Here is a 17,009-nt window from a genome sequence, read left to right on the forward strand (position 1 = left end):
TCCACCCCAAAAGTCAATAGGATGGAATACGATTGTATGTCAGAAAAATACTATCACTGAAAAAGTATGATTTGTCGTATTATTAGATTATTTAGTTGTAGGTTGTTTTCAATGTTAGGAAAATTGAATATTTGGCTAGTGATTGCAGATGATGTCAGAGATTGCAAATGGTCTTAGACTGAAAACTATGCAAGCACAATAATTTTCAAAACAGCCCCAGAAGACAAGAAAACCCTCAACACAACAACATACACCTTTCACCAGTGCCAGACTAAACAATAGAATGTGAAACATTTATTTTGAGACATACTTTTGTTTATTTAACAGAATGACCTGCGATGGGAGCACAGTAGGTAAATTATCATTTAAAGTTACAGTAAATAACTCTTTCAACCAATTGAAATTTGACCTGATAAATCTGACACAAAATTTGAGATAATATCTCCTAAGTGGCTTAGTTTCACAGTGACTGATGGAAGTGCACAGATTTTCTTCATCTTGTTATAAGAGTTCTACAAATTGGAATTTGACTAAATTCTCTTGAAGTGTTTTACTTTAAATCCAATACTTCTCACTGGCATTCTGGTACTGCCTTTATCTTGTTTCTCAAGGAAGCACAAGCCCATTGTTCTGATTATTACACAGCAAATCCCAAGAAAGACGACAAATGTCAATAGGTAAACAAAGAGCCTCATTAAGAGGTTGGATGTCTTGAGACCACCAGCCTTGCAGTGGCAGTCAGGACTGCCACACTAACACCCTGGTGGTCATACCTCAAGGGTTCCACCATCTCCGCCAGGATTGATGATCCCGACCGGTTGACAGCGGGAGGAGGTCGCAGTCATCAGGGCGGTGCTGCATGCAGTGCGGTCCAGCTGATTACGACATTGTTCTGTCAGCCTTTTCATGATGACTGTCGGAGAACAGGTGCAGTGGTCTGCCTGTCCAGCACCATCTTCCTGAACAATGCAAGGGTGCGGGTGCACCCTGCACGCTACAGCATTGCCGTGGCTCAAATACGAGGCGGAGACAATGCTGCAACCAGTTTCCTCCTAGACTGATTGCCGGAAATCTCGGTTTCCATCCATCAGCCTAGTGGGAAACTTGTAATAAGTATGGCGGGGTGGTTGCCACTACGGCTGCAGTCACTCTGTCGGGAGTTTGGTGGATGGGTGTTCCTGTCCACCAAGCTCATAATTAGGTCCTAAGTCTTTTTTAAATTTATTTGGTTCCCACAGTGCTACTATGTAAAAGGTAGTAAAGTAATGAGGGATTTGAGAAAACAACTCACAGCACAGCTATGCTTAGGAAAAATATTGAGCTTAAAATATCAGGCAACATAAATATTGGAAAGTAAGTATTGTGACGTACAACTATTGTGCTGCATTAATGTCGTTGACAAGAATATCGTTTTTTAAGGAAAGTCAAATCATTTTAAAGAATATTGATGTTTCATTACCGATTTCAGTAGTGTAGTTGTAAAAAATATAGTTTATACTTTTTTTGTGTGTTTTAGGTGATATATCAATTGTATGTGTTAGTATTGCTCGGTTAAATGTTATTTTTTAATATAACTTGGACATTGACCTCTTTAGTGTGGGTGTCAGCCACTAGCTGATGCACACACTACCTCCCTGGTGCCGGTCACGACCAGTGAGCAACACCAGGGAGGGTGTTAAAACATCCTGAGGTGCGATAAATAAAAAATAAAAAAATAAATTGACAGGGGTCGTCTGTGAGCAGGGCGCCCAACCTGTAGTTGTATGGTTTCCATGGGGCCCATTATGGCCCCCAAGGAAACCATACAGCTAATAAAAACATGTATAGATCTCTCTCTATATATATAGATCTATATATATATATATATATATATGTAGATAGATATATCTATGTATATATAGATATCTCTCTCTCTCTCTCACTCTCTCTCTCGCTCTCTAAACTGAGACAGACATTTCTGGAAACTAGACATCCGGGGAAGTCCACAGAGGTGTGGCTTGTGTGAATTCCCCAATGTTTTCTTACCCAAAATACCCTGAAAAGTTGAAATGTTGACTAAAAACTGTTTTTTTTCTTGCATTTCTGTCACACAAACCACAGGAATATGCTGGGAGCCACAAAATTCCTACCACCCAATGTTTTCCCGCCTATCCTGATAAAAACACTACCCCACTTAAGTGCCTGTACCTAGTGCCTGCGTCAGGAATGGATCACCCCAGGGTCAACATTTAACCACATGTAAGGACCAACATTGACCATTGTGTGATCTATTCCTGTCGCGGCCACTAGACCTACCCACACAAGTGAGGCACTGTTTTTATTAAGAGATTTGGGGGAACGCTGTGTGGAAGGACATTTGTGGCTCCTCTCAGTTTCAAGAGCTTTCTATCACCAAAATGTGAGGAAAAAGTGGTTTTGTTTGCCACAGATTAAGGTTTGCAAAGGATTCTAGGTAACAGAACCTGGTGAGAGCCCCACAAGTCACTCCATCTTGGATTCCCCTAGGTGTCTAGTTTAAAAAAATGCAGAGGTTTGGTAGGTTTCCTTAGGTGCTGGCTGAGCTAGAGGCCAAAATCTACAGCTAGGCACTTTGCAAAAAAAAGCTCTGTTTTCTTTGGGAAAATGTGATGTGTCCATGTTGTGTTTTGGGGCATTTCCTGTCGCGGGCACTAGGTATACCCACACAAGTGAGGTACCATTTTTATTGGGAGGTTTGGGGGAATGCTGGGTGGAAGGAAATTTGTGGCTTTTCTCAGATTCCAGAACTTTCTGTAACCAAAATGTGAGGAAAAAGTGGGGTTTTTTGGCCACATTTTGAGGTTTACAAAGGATTCTGGGTAACAGAACCTGGTGAGAGGCCCACAAGTCACCCCGTCTTGGATTCCCCGAGTTGTCTAGTTTTAAGAAATGCACAGATTTGGTAGGTTTCCTTAGGTGCCGGCTGGGCTAGAGGCCAAAATCTACAGCTAGGCACTTTCCAAAAAACACACCAGTTTTCAATTTAAAAATGTGATGTGCCCACGTTGTGTTTCCTGTTGCGGGCATTAGGCCTACCCACCCAAGTGAGGTACCATTTTTATCAGGAGACTTGGGGGAACACAGAATATCAGAACAAGTGATATTGCCCCTTGTCTTTCTCTACATTTTTTCCTTCCAAATGTAAGACAGTGTGTAAAAAAGACATCTATTTGAGAAATGTCCTGTAATTCACATGCTAATATGGTCACCCCGGAATTCAGAGATGTTCAAATAACCACTGCTTCTCAACACCTTATCTTGGGCCCATTTTGTAAATACAAAGGCTTTCTTGATACCTATTTTTCACTCTCTATATTTCATCAAATGAATTGTATACCCAGTATAGAATGAAAACCCATTGCTAAGGTGAAGCTCATTTATTGGCTCTGGGTACCTAGGGATCTTGATGAATCTACAAGCCATATATATTCCTGCAACCAGAAGAGTCCAGCAGATGTAACGGTATATTGCTTTAAAAAATCTGACATCGCAGGAAAACATGGAAAAAATGGCTGTTTTTTTTCATCTCCATTTCAATTTTTTTTTTTGTTTCAGCTGTTATTTTCTGTAGGAAAACATTGTAGGATCTACACAAATGACCCCTTGTTGAATTCAGAATTTTGTCTTCTTTTCAGAAATGTTTTGCTGTCCGGGATCCAGCATTTGTTTCACACCCATTCCTGTCACTAACTGGAAGGAGGCTGAAAGCACAAAAAATATAAAAAATGGGGTATGTCCGAGTAAAATGCCAAAACTGTGTTGAAAAAATTGTTTTTCTGAATGAAGTCTGCCTGTTCCTGAAAGCTGGGAGGATGATAATTTTAGCACAGCAAACCCTTTGTTGATGCCATTTTTAGGGAAAAAACATAAGCCTTCGTTGGCAGCCCTTTTTTCCCATTTATTTGAAAAAATTAAATTTTTGCTGCATTTTGGCAAATTTCTTGGTCTCTTACAGGGGAACCCACAAACTCTGGGTATCTTTAGAATCCCTAGGATGATGAAAAAAAAGGTCGCAAACTTGGTGTGGATAGCTTATGTGGATGAACATTTATGAAGGTCTAAGTGCAAACTACCCCAAATAGCCAAAAAAAGGTTCAGCACTAGGAGGAGGTAGGAGGGGGGAAGGCCCAGCAGCTAAGGGGTTAAAGCAATTCAGAATTTTTTATTTAATAATTAATAGTAGTTTATAGTGTTGTAGAGGGCTGTTGGGTTTGTAGAGGCATAGAGTGAGAAGATCATTAAGTGGTAATTATATTAACAATTGATTATTCATTGATAATTCATTATTTAATAGATTTGTAATTGTGTTTTATGGAATACCTATTTAGTTTACTTATATTTTAGCTGGAGGCTGCTGTGATTGTACGGATCTAGGATGAGAACATAATTAGCTAATAATTAATTAACAATTAATTATTAATTGTAAATTAATCATTTTAATGATTTTTCATTATATATATTATATACTACTGATTTACTTCAATTATATGTTGGATGTGGACTGCTAGGTTTGTAGGGGTTAGTGTGGGAAGCTAAGTAATAATTAATTAACTGTTAATTATTATCTGTAAATTAATTCTTTGATTGATTTGTAAAAATGTATGTTATGGAATACTTAAATATTTTACTTATATTTTAGTAGTGGGCAACTAGGTTTGTAGGAGACTAATGTGGGAAGATAATTAAATATTCATCTTTTACCAATTCATTATTACTTGTTAGTTAATTACTTGATTGTAAAGATGCAAATGCTAGAATACCTGTTTTATTAGTTATATCATGGGTGCAGGTTGCTAGGTTTGTAGGAATGTAGGGTGAAATTTTAACTAACTGATAAATGAATAACAACTATTTATTAATTAATATTTATGTTATTTTATTTTATTGAATAGCAGTTATGTTAGTTAATTGTTTTGAATTTTTATGATAGATAGATAGATAGATAGATAGATAGATAGATAGATAGATAGATAGATAGATAGATAGATAGGTATGTGATGTTAATTGATAATTTTTAGATTGAGTTTAATATTTTTTCTACATTCCTTTACTCATATTTGTGAGGTGTTTGAAGTGAAGTGCTTTCCCTACTCTTGTTTAGACTGCAATGGGAATAGGAAAATGTATTTCTTTGTAGTTGAACACTTACCCTACTGCTGTGCTAATAGAAAATGTCACCCCTCTGAAATCCAATGCTTGCCTTACTGTTGCACAGACTGGAATAGGAGTACTAAATTTTAGCCTTCCGAAATCCAAAGGTTACCCTGTTTGAATTGGAAATAGTAACTTTTACCCCTCCAAATTCCACGCTGTTTCCCTACTGTTGTGCTGCTTGGAGTGGGAATAGTAAATTTAACCCCTCTGAAGTCCAGTGCTTTTCCTACTGATGTACTGGCTGGAATGGGAATATCACATTTGTCCCCTCTGAAATACAACACTTTCCTTCCTGTTGCACTGATTGGAGTCAGAATGGTAAATGTCACTCCTTCAAAGTCCAGCGCTTTCCCTACTGTTGCTTAGACTGAAGTGGGAATAGTAAACTTAACCCCTTCGAAGTCTAACCCTTTCCCTACTATTGTGCTGACTGAAGTAGGAATAGTAGATGTAACCCGAGTGAAGCTCAACACCTTCCCTAGTCTTGGCATAACTGGAAAAGGAAGAGTAAATCTAACCCCTCCAAAGTCCAATAATTTCCCTAATATAGCATAAATTAGTGTGGGAGTAGTATATTTAATTTTCAAAGTGGCACAATGCATGCATTGAGCCACTTTGTAATCCTCTGTACTAGATTATGTCTGCACCAGGGGGCGTTCGCCTGACAGATTTCCTTGGGTCATTTTTTTCAGCACGTTTAACGCCTGCTCAGAGCAGGTGTTAAAAGAGGGCTCATAATTGTATACTGTGGGCCCCTTTGTACTCCCCAGGAGTAGCCTCAAAATCTTGGCACTACTCCTGCAGAGTACATCAATAGCATCATAAGAAATTATGCTATTGCCCCTTACCCTGCACCCTAAGCCAATGTGTGCTGTATTTTAAATACGGTGCACACATGGTGGCGGTAGGGGGGCAGTAAAAAGTACAAGAAAAGTGGTGCTGCAGTTTTCCTAAATATGCCGCTTTGAGTCTATTGGGGTCCCTATCTATCTAGCCCTGTTGACCTGGTTCTCCTAGGACTGGTACGCCTACTCCTTCTGGTTTGGGTCATCCAAATTCTCCCTGTCCTAGTCCTTGTCCTTGGGGTCCACCTGGTACTGCATCCACTCATCCTAATGCTCCTTACTAGGTCCTCTTGGGCTGGGCCTCGCCATTTCTGTCTTAGTCTGGTTCCATTGGTCCTTGCGGCTCTGGTTGTTGTAGTTCCCCTGATGCTCAACAGCCTGATCCAACTATCGCAGTTTATAGATTCTTCTGCTCCATTTGGAACTTCGGGTCCTGATTCCCTTCCTTCTGATCTCTCGGGTTCTCCTAGGCCTGTTCCTGCTTATTTTGATCCTTCCAAACCACCTAATCCTCCCCCATCTGGTCCTTGGTTTTAGTGGTCCAAGTCCATCTGCTCCTGACCTGACACGTTTTCTTGGTCCTCCTCCAACATGTTATGATACTCATGATCCTACTTATCATTGTTATCCTAAACTAATTTATCCATTTTGTCCCAATCCTCCTTGCTCAAGTCATCCTGGTGCTAGATGCTTGGCTTGGTCATCCTGGTCTTCTTTGACCTGGTCCTCCTTTTCTTCCTCATCCAGGCCCCGCTTCGCCTGGTATGGAAGTTCTGATACTTCTAGTACTCAGTGACTTGAGCTTTCTTTTCCCCTTGATTACAATCAGACTGGTCCTCTTTACCCTGGTCCCCTTAGCTTATGTCATGCTGGTTCTGGTTGCCTGGCTATCCTCTCATGATTCTACAGGTTCTGTTCTCCTAGTTTTTCTCACTTCCAGTCTGATTTGCCTAGCAATGGTTTTCCTATTCCTGGCCCTCACTGTTTGTGTCCTCTTCCTGGGGTTTCTGCCTACTAGACTTGATCTTTTGGAGTCCATTCCACCTTGTGTCCTTGTTTGTGTCATTGTATACATAATTATTGTAGTTCTGGTCCTCCTGTACACACTGGTACTGTCAGTCCCTTTCTCCTAGCTCTTCATTTTCTTTCTTTTTTTTGTCTGAACCTCTTGACCCTCATTCATTGGATGTAGCCTTTCTATACCTCTCATTGTGTTCATCTGATTCCTAATATATCAGTTTCAGGCCCCGTTGGTCCCCTTTGTCTACCTGCCCTCTTGTGTCCTAATCCACTTAGACATTCCACTTTTATTTTTCATCTTCATGATTTCTATTATCCTTGTCCTTCCGAACACGTACCTTGTCCTGAAGGCATTTCTGGCACTGCAACCAATAATCTGTGACCTGTTGGTCCTGGGTCTCTTTGTCTGGGTTATTCTGAGCCTATATTGTCCCCTTTCCTCCTGAACATCCAGATTCAGTCCCCTTAGTTGTCTTGACTCTGGCTATTCTGGTCTCCTGATCATCTTCTCCCTGTCCTGCTACCTCACGTCCTGGACTTTATGCTGGTAATTTGGATTCTGGTCCTGTACTCATGGTCCCCCTGGCACTCCTAGGCCTGTTCCTGGTTCTCTTTGTGCTCATCCTTCTAATCATCTTTGCTCTAGTCCTACTGCTCCTGGTATCCTTGAGTCTGGACATTCATCCTCCTTGTTTGTTCAAGTCCCTGGTCTTATTGGCCATAGTCCTCATGTGTCTAATCTTCCCAGTCTTCCATGATTTGGACCTGATTTTCCTGTTATTTGTTCTCATGCTTCTACACCACTGATTATCTTCCTCTTTGCTCTGATCTTCTTGGTATTAGTCATTCTGTTCCTCACCTGGCTATCTTGTTCCTAGCCCCGTGGCATGAATTTCCAGGGTGTGGTCATCCTGGTCCTGATCTTACTAGTTCTGATCCTCCTTTTCCCCCTCACCCTTGTCCTCCTGGTCCTGGTACTGAAGGTCATGATTATGTCTGCCCTAATCTTCCTGGTAACCATAGTCATTTTTCCTGGTGGTCTTTTCTTTTCATTCTTGCTCCTTCTGACTCTGATTGCCTGTGTTCCTGGTCTAACTGTCCTGGAACTCCTGACCCGGTTTGTGCTATTCTTGTTTTTCATAATCCTTGTCCTTCTGAGATTATGTGACCATTTGTCCTGATACTCTTTGTGCCACCCTGTTTGGTACTGCTTGAGCTTGATCATTTTGGTCCAGGTTTTCCTGGCCACCAAGTTCAATTGATCTGCCCCACTTGGTAATCAGAGGCCTGTTTCCCTAGATTCTTATCTTCATAGCCCTTTTAACCCTGGCATCATCATGATCCTTTTAGTTCACCTAGTCCTCCTTGCTGTGATCTTCTTGTTGCCCTTGCTACTAATCCTCTTGGTCTTCCTAGTCCCTGTCCTGCTTATCCTGGTTTCCTGGTAATACTGGCCATTGACCTCCAGGTCGTAATCTTCATAGTCCTCTTCAATCAGGTCCTGATGCTCCTGTCCCTAGTCCTCCTTCTCCTTGATCTCATAGTTTTATATGCTAGACTTAGAACATATTAACCCTGTAGTTCTTGGTCTTCCTGATCATCATTCCCATGTACTCCTGCATAGTCCTTTGGTTTCTGGTCTCCCAGTTCACAGGCTTCTTGCCCTGAACCTTCTCACCCCTTCACCCTAATTCTCATCCTTCAGTCCTCCTGGTCCTGCTCCCTTGGTTTATTCCTCATAATTTGCCTGTTTCAGTCTGTCTGCACCTAGTTCTACTGGTTCTCATGGTCCACGTAGTCCTGTTCATAGTTCTTCTTTGTTTGGTCCTCATATATCACATCTTCTGGTGCTAGTCCCACTTCCCTTGGCTTCCCTAGCCCTTCCAGTCCCCAGTCCTGCTACCCCTCCTAATCCCACAAGCCCTCCTGGTTTGCTTGTTCCACTTTGTTCTTGTCACTCTGACCTTGGTCCCCTGTATCATGGTCATCCTAGTAATGGTGCTCATGGGCCTGGTCTACCTTATCTCACTGGCAGTGGTCCTCCTAGTTCCCATGTTGCAGGTCACCCTGGTTTAGGATCTCCCTGAGTCTGACCCTCATGGACCTTCTGATCCTGGTCCCACTGACCCTTGACTTCATGGTCCTTTATATATCCCCTGGTTAGTCTAACCTAGAGTTTGATGGTCCTAATGGCTCAGGCTCTTTCTGATGGTGGTCCTCCCAGTGCTGGTCAATTCACTTCTAGACATGTGGTCCTCCTTGAACTGATCCCTAGTCTCAGCTCTTATGTTTCTGGGCCTTTTTTTATTGGTCTCCTGGTACTGGTCTTCTATGGTGTGTCTACCTGAGTCTCCTACTCCTGGCCCTCATCATCCCTTGGCGATTCTGTTCCTGCAGGCCCATATTCATTGCATTCATACCCCCCTCTTCTCTATCTTCCTGTATCTTCTTACCCTGGTACTGGAGCCCCTACTCTTGTTTGTCCTTGGTCTATTCCTTGTCATTTATTTCTTCCTGGTTCACACTGGCATGGTTTACACTGGCCCTCCTAGATTAGATCACAATGGGTCTTGTTGTCCTTGTCCTGTTCCTGGTGGATCTGGTAGCCCTAGCCAAGCTGGTGGTCAACCTCCTGGTCCATATTATCCTCTACTACTTGTCATCATTCTCCTCTTGCTGGTCCTACTCCTTCTTTCCCCATGCCCCCTCCACCACAACTAGGTACAGCCTCAAATCCTGTCACCCGGTTTGTATTCATATTTTTTGGTTTACAGAGTTTTTTGAGTGCAACAGCACTGTCAATGACAGAAAGAGGGCTCTGCAGAGACATGACTTTGGCCACATAAAACACTGCTTAGCATGTTAAACATCAAAACTACCATTCTAGGAATACATGGTGCAGGTGACTAAAATGTCAGTGTGGCTAAATGGCCACCCTTGACATGGAACCAATAGCATGTATGCCTGAAACCGACTTTGCTGGGTGTATACTATTAACAAATGCACCCATTCACAGGCAGCATGGTGAACTCCTCCTGTGAATTATTGAGATGCATTACTAACCTGCCTCCTGCTTTCGCTTCTCCATTCCACAGAAGCCTCATTACTATATCTCAGTAAGTGCAAGTGTCCCAAAGCACTGTGCTCCCAAGTGCCAACTGCCTACTGTAAGTTGCCCTTCCTCTGGGGCCCAGATACCACCTATCTATCTGCATTCCCTGTTTGCTGCCACCTGTCGGCTGCTGTGTTGCCAGGCTTGAAATATTGAGCAAGCACCCATTCCCCTTAAAAATAAGCCTAAAAATAGAGCCTGGCCTTTCATAAGGACCCCAAATAGATCCTGGCCCTAAAAAAACATCAAAAGGTGGATCATCAACATTTAAAAAACAATGTATTGAATAAAACATTTATGTGAAATGCTTTAAAACTATACTCATTATTAATTGTAGGCAGCCAAACAGTCCTAGACTGCAGCACAAAATCTGTGTGTTATATCCTAAAGCTCCTGAAATAGTAGTTTGATTCCTACATGTATTGCCTTAATATTAAAAGCATCAATTTTTTCATCTGCAGCAGATTAGCTTAATTCACACACTTACCTTTGTGAAAACAAATATATATCTATTTGTGTATGCACTTTGAAGTGAAGTATTTTGAGCTGTTGTAGATAAATCCAAATTGATCCTTTTAGGATACAGTGAAACACCTCTGCCACCATGATTGATTATACTCTAACCCTCTACTCTCATTTTTAATCATCAATCTCCACTTTCTAATGTGACTGAGAACTCTGTGGATACTGAAATTTACACATGTTCGATTGCGTATCATGGTGAATACATTCCATTGCCAGGACATAATATTAGAAGCAGATAGCAATGCTGTTGATTAAACATTTAAGCCTTACAAGCAGATACCACACATCTCCCTTCTCTTGACAAAAAACACAGAATTGAAGACGTGACCGAAACTACAAATGATAAAACAACTATTTCTTATAACTGAATACATATTATGCTGCACTCGCCACCCAATGCCCAGCAAATGAATACATTATACATAATATTTCTGAAATTGTGGTCTCCCACAAGACCTTATACTTTTCCTCACGCACTGTTTGTTCTCAACATTTACTCCATCCTTGGGCATGTTGAAATGACAAGGTACTTTCACAACCCTACTATGATTCCACATTCTATATTATTGTATCTTCACAACAGTATTACATTTTAAAGGAGCAGAGAATTTGGATTGAGATTTTGAGAGTCCATTGCAGAGGTTTCTGATCCTTCCAACATCAACAACTTGCACCAATCTCCTATTTACAGCTTGCAACTTTCAGATCTTGCTTTCCATTCAGACATTTTCTTCAGTTCTTTCACTGTTATGTTTTCTCAATCATGGTCCACATTCACTCAATTTCCTGTTTTGCTATTTGCCCATAATTTGCAAATTAAAGTGATGGCTTTTCTTTTTCAAAGTAACTTAAAAAGTATGATCCCTCTTGTCGAATGAGGTGTCATTCTGTAATGTTTTCATTTTTCCCAGTAGCTCATCTTCCAACGCAAGTTGCTTGCTAAAGCTTTTCGTACTGTTTCCTTCAACACATTGTTGAGCCTCTCAACCATGCCATTAGTTTTGGGATGTGCAGCGCTGATTATTTCCATTTGATATGCCCGCTCCCCAAGAAATCTCTCCATTTCTCAGGACACAAATTGTACCCCATTGTCCATTAAAATGGTGGCAGGAAAACCTTCCCTCTCAAAATCTTGTTCAAGGAAATTAATTGCATCACTTGTTTCTACTAAGTTGGTAATCCCCACCTCTGGCTACCGTGAGTACATGTCAACTAATAGAATTCCATATTTATCTGAACTTGAGCATTTCATAGATCCTAAGGCCCCATGGCAATATCCTTCCATGGTTCTGTTGGTATTCCTCTCATGGTCATTGGCTTCACTCTGCATTTGAGTGTTTTGTCCGCATAGGTACATTGCATACACTTGATCTCTCTTCTTGGATGTCAATCCTGGGCCACAGGTACACTTACCTGAGCCATTCCTTTGTTTGAAAAATTCACGGATGACTATCATGTTCAAAAGAGACAAATCATCTCTCGGGATGTTGGTGAAATTAATCTGGTTCCCCTCAAAGCAGATCACTTGAATGGCTACTTCATCCTTCACTTTCCAAAACCCACTTACTTGGTTTTAATTCTCATCTTGTCCACTCCAGCTCTTTTTGATTCTTTGCATATCTTGTTGCATCACTTTATCATTTTTAGTTTCACCAATCCACTCACCGTCTTTTATTATCCCTTCCTTTATTGGACATACCTCCAGATCATCATCTTCACAATCCAAATCTTTCACTTCCACATTTACATTCATGTCCACCAAATGTAAGCAGCAATCAGCTAAATCGTTTTTTTATACCAGGAACATACTTCAAGTCAAACTGAAACTCCTGTAAGGCTACCACCCAATGTCTTATTCTCCCTGATATGGCACCCAGACCCTTTTTCACAAACATTTTCTTCAGTGGTTTGTGGTTCGTTTTTATTTGAAACCTACTGCCCCAAATAAACTTTCTTATCTTCGGTACCACGTAATAAACAGCCAGAACTTCATTCTCTATAACAGAGGAGTTTAACTCTGTCCCTTTCAATCCTCTTGAAATTAATAAAATAGTTTTTTTCACACCATTGTCTCTTTACATGACTGCACCCATACTCTTCACACTAGATCTGACATAATGATGGACTTATGTTCAGGTTCAAAGTTCTGCAAACAGGAAGCCTTCTTAAGACACAATTTAATTGCCTTAAATTCTAACTCACAGTCAGCATTCCATTGAACAGTAGCCCCTTTTTTCAGTAGTAGTCTATTTTTCTTGTTCAAAATTAACAACAAGCTTGGTATAATATTACAAGGAACTTAACAACTTCATCTTTGGACAATGGACCGGCTAGGTTGTCAATCGTGTCCAGAAAATCCCTTTTTGGCCTCATATACTTAGGTGTTTTTTTATGTCCTAAGTAGCTAATGTCATATTGATTAAATCTGTATTTTTTAGCTTTGAAAGTCAGCCAATGTTCTCTTAATCTCCTTAGACCTCATGCATTCCTTTATTATGTTCTTCCATATTCACCCCATGTTCCAATACATCATTCTGGTATATTTTAATCCTATTTACTCCCTTTAGCTCTCTTCACATTACTTGCTTAAATACTGCTGCCACCAATGTGAGACCAAACGGCATCCTCACAAATGGTGTGACAAAGGCTTTTAGAGACGTTCCTGTGGCACTATGCACTGTACCGTGTTTACAAGGTGGCGTTAAGCCACTTTTTGTGGCTTAACACCACTGTTTAAATACAGCCCCTTCACACATAGCACTTTGCGTCAAAGAGGGGCATACCACAGCAACACCCATTGCATTTTGACGCTGCCCCAGATCCACGAATTTTTGTAAACCTGAGGCAACTGCAAAATCTAACACTTTCATTTCTCCTCGCTTTTTGCTCTGCAACACACATAGAAAGAGCAAATTGCCATTCATGATTGTTTTTGTGCAGGAAGGAGTTCTGAGTAGTCAGGCAGCTCCCCAGATGCAGGGTGTTGCCCCTGCACTGACAGAAGGGAGAGTGGAAGGAGGGTGTCTGCCACAGGAGGTGGTAGCCCCCCACTCTAGACAGCAAGAGGGGTGCCAGGACCCCACAGTTGCCCCTAAAGCAGCTCAGCCACCTGTCAGTGGAGAGCTTAGGGTGTGGTTCTGGGCACTGACAGCGGTCAGTAGCCTCTGCTGGGTGCTAGCCTTCCTTGAAGCACTGTACTTGCCCTGGGAGGCAGACCCCAGGGCCAAAAACAAAGTAGGCCCCCTTACACTGTTGGTCATGGTGGGGTTGCTCAAGTGTTGGGTGACCTCTTTGGGTAAGCTAGGTGTTGCCCTAGCAAAGTTAGGAGTAGAGGAGGTGGGCACCTCATTACCCAAGTTGACAGTGAGAGAAGAGGAAGACCCCCTAAAGGGAAGTTTCAGTTTGAGATGGGTCCTTTCACTGTTGGGATGGATTCACTACCCCGAGGGAGTGACCATGGCAGGAGGATGTAAGGCAGAGTAGGCCCTGCAAAGGGACAGCCTGTTCTCTTCACTGTCTTCCTCGCCAGCCAAGCCAGGAAGACTCTCCCAGGGTTGGGCTGAGTCTCCTGGGCGTGTGGGCTGGGGCGGGCTTGTATGAGAGACCAGGCCTGATTGCAGAGGCCCCCTAACGTTTTGCCCCCATTTTCAACTTTTGCTGGTGTTTTCCTGACTCTGATGGTGACCTGGGTACTGCTAACCAGTCCCAGGGCATGTGCTCTGTATACGATCAGTATGTAAATTAGGCTAATTATAAATGGCAAAATTAACCTACCTATAACTCCCTGGTAAATGGTAGGGCATGGAGGTTTAGGGACCCCAGCATAGGTAGTGCCCCCATAGGTGCACTGCGGAGGTGCCCAGTGTCATTTTAAAGGCAGGCCTGCCTTGCTGGCTGCTTTTAACCCCTTCTGTGCCGAGGACGTAGTGGTTATGTCCTTCAGCACAGTGCTGCTGTGCCGAGGACGTAACCACTACGTCCTCGGCACACAGCCCAGAGGGAGCGCTCTCCCTCCCTCTGTGGGGTTCCCTCCCACCCCCCCCAAGTCAGGGATGGAAGGGGAAGCCCTTCCCCTTCCACCCCGACCCCCCCAACCCCCCCTGTGACGTCAGCGTGCGTGCGCGCGCTGATTAATCACAGGGTCTTCCCCATCGCGCTGGAAGCTCTGATCCAGCGCGATTGAAAGAGAAATGCAAAGCATTTCTCTTTCAATCCCATGGGGGAGGCCCGGAGGGGCTTCAAAGGGAAGGAAATGTATTTCCTTCCCTTTGAAGTCTCTCACAGGGTTTCAAAAGCCGGATTGCTTGCAATCCGGCATTTGAAACCCCACTAGACATCAGGGATTTTTTTTTTTTTACTGAAATTGTCAAAAGGGAGCGACCCCTTGGGCAAGGGTCGCTCCCAGGGGGGGCATTTTTTTGGGAAGGCAGAAACCTCTAGGCACCAGGGATTTTTTTTTTTTTTTTTCTTTTTGTAATGTTTTCTTTTTTTTTTAGGTGGGGAGAGACCCCTTAGACAAGGGTCGCTCCCCTAGGGGGCAAATTATATTTAGGCCATTTCTGACCCCCTTGGGGGCAGATTGGCCTATTTTGATGAGGCCAATCTGCCCCAAAGGGGGGCAGAAACCATTAGACAGCAAGGAGTTTTTTTTTTTTGCGTGAATTTCACGCAAGGGGAGCGACCCCTTGGGCAAGGGTCGCTCCCAGGGGGGACATTTTTTTGGGAAGGCCTTTTCTGCCCCCCCTGGGGGCAGAAACCACTAGGCACCAGGGATCTTTTTTTTTGCGCCGTCACGCAAGCGGAGCAACCTTGTAGGCAAGGGTCGGTCCACGGGGGGGTGGGGGGGGCAAATTTATTTTAGGACATTTCTGCCCCCCCTGGGGGCAGATCGGCCTATTGGTATTAGGCCGATCAGCCCCCAGGAGGGGCAGAAACCTCTAGGCGCCAGGGCAAATAGTTTTTTTTTGTTTCTTTGTTTTTTTTAGAGATGGGGAGCGACCCATCAGGCAAAGGTCGCACCCCTGGGGGTCATATTGTATTTAGACCATTTCTGCCCCCCTTGGGGGCAGATTGGCCGATTGTAGGTCAATCTGCCCCCAAGGGGGGCAGAAACCACTAGGCACCAGGGATCTTTTTTTTGCGCCGTCACGCAAGGGGAGCGACCTTGTAGGCAAGGGTCGCTCCCCGGGGGGTTTGGGGGGGCAATTTTATTTTAGGCCATTTCTGCCCCCCCTGGTGGCAGATCAGCCTATTGGTATTAGGCCGATCTGCCCCCAGGGGGGGCAGAAACCTCTAGGCGCCAGGGCAAATATTTTTATTTTTTTTATTTTTTATTTTTTTTAGAGATGGGTAGCGACCCATCAGGCAAGGGTCGCTCCCCTGGGGGGCAAATTGTATTTAGCCCATTTCTGCCCCCCTTGGGGGCAGATTGGCCGATTGTAGGTCAATCTGCCCCAGGGGGGGCAGAAACCACTAGGCACCAGGAATCTTTTTTTTGCACCGTCACGCAAGGGGAGCGACCTTGTAGGCAAGGGTCGCTCCCCGGGGGGCGGAGGGGTGGCACATTTATTTTAGGCCATTTCTGCCCCCCCTGGGGGCAGATCGGCCTATTACTTTTAGGCCGATCTGCCCACAGGGGGTCATATTGTATTTAGACCATTTCTGCCCCCCTTGGGGGCAGATTGGCCGATTGTAGGTCAATCTGCCCCCAAGGGGGGCAGAAACCACTAGGCACCAGGGATCTTTTTTTTGCGCCGTCACGCAAGGGGAGCGACCTTGTAGGCAAGGGTCGCTCCCCGGGGGGTTTGGGGGGGCAAATTTATTGTAGGCCATTTCTGCCCCCCCTGGTGGCAGATCAGCCTATTGGTATTAGGCCGATCTGCCCCCAGGGGGGGCAGAAACCTCTAGGCGCCAGGGCAAATATTTTTATTTTTTTTATTTTTTATTTTTTTTAGAGATGGGTAGCGACCCATCAGGCAAGGGTCGCTCCCTTGGGGGGCAAATTGTATTTAGCCCATTTCTGCCCCCCTTGGGGGCAGATTGGCCGATTGTAGGTCAATCTGCCCCCAGGGGGGGCAGAAACCACTAGGCACCAGGAATCTTTTTTTTGCGCCGTCACGCAAGGGGAGCGACCTTGTAGGCAAGGGTCGCTCCCGTGGGGGTTGGGGGGTTGGGGGGTGGGGGACAGATTTATTTTAGGCCATTTCTGCCCCCCCTGGGGTCCGCTGAGCTAGAGGCCAAAATCCACAGGTAGGCACTGTTTTCTATGAAAAAATGTGATGTGTCCACGTTGTGTTTTGGGCCATTTCCTGTCGGGGGCGCTAGGCCTACCCACA

Source organism: Pleurodeles waltl, chromosome 4_2 (assembly GCF_031143425.1).
Source record: "Pleurodeles waltl isolate 20211129_DDA chromosome 4_2, aPleWal1.hap1.20221129, whole genome shotgun sequence".
Taxonomy (NCBI): domain Eukaryota; kingdom Metazoa; phylum Chordata; class Amphibia; order Caudata; family Salamandridae; genus Pleurodeles; species Pleurodeles waltl.